Source organism: Aegilops tauschii, chromosome 3, assembly GCF_002575655.3.
Source record: "Aegilops tauschii subsp. strangulata cultivar AL8/78 chromosome 3, Aet v6.0, whole genome shotgun sequence".
Lineage (NCBI taxonomy): Eukaryota > Viridiplantae > Streptophyta > Magnoliopsida > Poales > Poaceae > Aegilops > Aegilops tauschii.
In genome coordinates this window covers 249,365,458-249,368,712 of record NC_053037.3, presented here as the reverse complement: position 1 = coordinate 249,368,712, position 3,255 = coordinate 249,365,458, and positions in this window count along the sequence as shown.

Genomic DNA, 3,255 nt, shown 5'->3' with positions numbered 1-3,255 from the left:
GATGGCTCGGACAGCATAACGGTTCTAAATGCTCGAAAAGATTTGAGACATCCTACAAAAAGGTGGCATAACCACTTAACAGCATAATATCGAGGTTTCTAGACCAACTGTCAACATACAGAATTAGTAGGAACTGAGCAGAGGCTTAAATCCATCAACCCTATAAGTCTACGGATTAGTAACACGTGATCCTGATAGAAAGAAGATAAATCCTAGTTCCTTAACCCCGTAGGAAAGATAAGATGACTCGGATCAGAAGGCATAAGGTATAAGGAGTAAAAAGAGCCTTACGTTCCATCCCTCAATCAATTCCCTTATATAACTAAAGAATTTCTAGACTCAACTTCGACCAGTTTGGATTGGTAATCCTATAGTCAGTCAGGCTCTGATACCAAAGCTGTCAGGACCCCGATCCAATGCCACACCGATCTAGCATGTAACACCTCATATCACTTTGCGGCCTCACGCACGGTATTCCCACGGGTGTCGCCTTACCAGGCCCGGGACCGTTTGCGCCTTTTGGCTCACGTATATGATAGTGTCGCTAGCATCCATATGACAAGGAACCCGGGCTGACATGACTAGTCGTGAACCCAAAGTGACACTAACTTACAGGGACAGGCATACATGACCCAACAACGAACGTGTCGGTCATCAGCGAGTGAATCCGGGCTGTAGCAGCTGGGCTAATAGGACTCCGGAGAATCCAGGCTGTAGCAGGCTAGCAGGACTCCGGTAGACACCGCGTGACATTTCCCCGAAGGGACAGACACAGGAACGAAGAAGGACACATGCCAGCCAGCCTAAGTGTTCCGGAGCAGTAGCAAGCTACCAGGGCTCAGTGGAAGCACTAGGAGACATTTCCCGGTAAGAGAGGCTACCAAGGATAAACAACTAGATAGTCAGATCCCACACATACCAAGCATTTCAATAACATACACACAATATGCTCGATATGTGCAAATACAACGTGGCATCACAACATGACTCTACAACTCAAGTATTTTATTCAATAGGCTCCGAGGAGCGAGATATTACAAACATGGGTCTCACGACCCAACATTCAGAGCATACAAGTCAAAGCACATGCAGAAGCTTAACATGTCTGGGTACAGACATCTACAAATGAAAAAGGCTGAGAAGCTTGACTATCTACCAGATCCTGCCGAGGGCACAAGATCATAGCTGAGGTAGCAAGCTAAACGTCGAAGTCCAAGCGGAACTACTAGCGAGACTAAAGTCTCTCTGCAAAAACATAAAATAGGCAAACATGAGTACAAATGTACCCAGCAAGACTTACATCAGAACTAACTACATATGCATCATTGTCAACAAAGGGGGTGGTGGGGTTTAACTGCAGCAAGCCAGCTTTGACTCGGTGGCTATCCTGAACTACGACTGCAAGTAACTCTTTGAGGTGGCGCACACGAGTCCACATATTCACCATATCAATACACCACTATGGATCCGCTTCCGTCTCCCTACGAGAGCGCCATCCATAGCACTCACACTTATCTTGCGCATTTTAGAGTATCCACTTTCACTTGTCTATGAACTGTATAGGCAACCCAGAGGTCCTTTACCGCGGACGCGGCTATTCGAATAGATTATTTATAACCCTGCAGGGGTGTACTTCTTCATACATATTTCCACCACTTAGCGTCTGCACACGACATGTGCTCGGCAGACTTCAAGCGAAAGCCGACGTGGGTGTAGACCACGACCTACCTAAACACTCAAGTCTCTAGTCCAGGTTTATCGCCTATTCAGGTTCCATCCACAGGGAGTCCGGCCGAAGTTTCCACATACGGCCCGGAACGATGTGTACAGGGTTCCGCGACACCAAACGGGCGCCCGGCATACCCGGCCACGTGCCTACCGCATCACAGCCCACCCCTCGGGTCAGCGCAGCGCACGGCCTCCAGCATACTACAAACACCAGAAACTACTTGCAACTCCTGGACAGAGGACTAGGGTGATTAAGAAGTCGAGCGGGGTCATATTTCAGGGCCCAATGCATGGTAGTAGCTGTTTCATGGATCACAAACACAGAACTCATTTCCTGAGGACGGCTTCGATGAGACAACCCACCATGTACTCCTACATGGCCTCTCATCGCTACCTTTACCAAATCGTGTTCACACACTTAGCTCACACACAGTAGGACATGTTCACCACATTCCAATTCATCCCCGATGAATCAGACCTGACGCAACTCTAAGCAATAGCAAGCATGACAAACAAGCATGAATGAGTAGGCACATCAGGGCTCAAACAACTCCTACTCATGCTAGTGGGTTTCATCTATTTACTGTGGCAATGACAGGTCATGCAGAGGAAAAGGGGTCCGGCTACCGCAGCAAGTAACAGATGAATCGTTGTTGTCCTAATGCAGTAAAAGAGAGCAGGAGCGAGAGAGTGGGTTTGTATCGAAATGAACAAGGGGGTTTTGCTTGCCTGGCACTTCTGAAGATAGTATAGTTCTTCATCGGTGTCATTGAACTCATCGTCGGAACCACGTCTATCGAGAGGGGACAAACACCGGCAAACAAGGAAGAACACAATCCATGCAATGCACAATATGATGCATGATCATGACATGGCAATATGCTGTGGTTTGAGCTAATGCAACTAGCAGCGGGTTAAATGAAGTTGGTTTGAATCTAAGATTCAAATTCAAACTCCATATATGACATTTCAAATGCCATTAATTCAAATTGTTGTATACAGCAGCTTTAAGTTGTTCAAACATGCATGATAATGCCATAAACAGATTCTTTGGATTTTGCCGATCATTTTTCATATATAATTTATTTCATTCTGAGTTACGGTTGATTTTATATGATTTTTAGAAGTTTATAACATTTTCTGAAATAAATAAACCATTTAAGATTTATTTAAATTCCAGAAGAATTACTGCGTCAGCATGACGTCACTGTGACGTCAGCAGTCAACAGAGATGGTCCAGGTCAAACCTGACCTGTGGGTCCCGTCTGTCAGTGACTAACCTAACTAATCTAATTTAGTTAGCGTTAAACTAACACTAATCTACTTTAGTTAGTGGCCTGGGGCCCACATGTCAGTGACCCAGGGGGGTCAAACTAGGGTCAATCCCGGGTCAAACTCGCCGGAGTTGACCCGGGGCTCGTCGCCGGCAAGGCCAGGGACGGCGGTGAGGTGCGGGTTTCCTCCTCCGGCGACCAAATAGACGACGAAGGGCATCTATGAGCAGCTGGGAACAAGCCGCGTCGATTG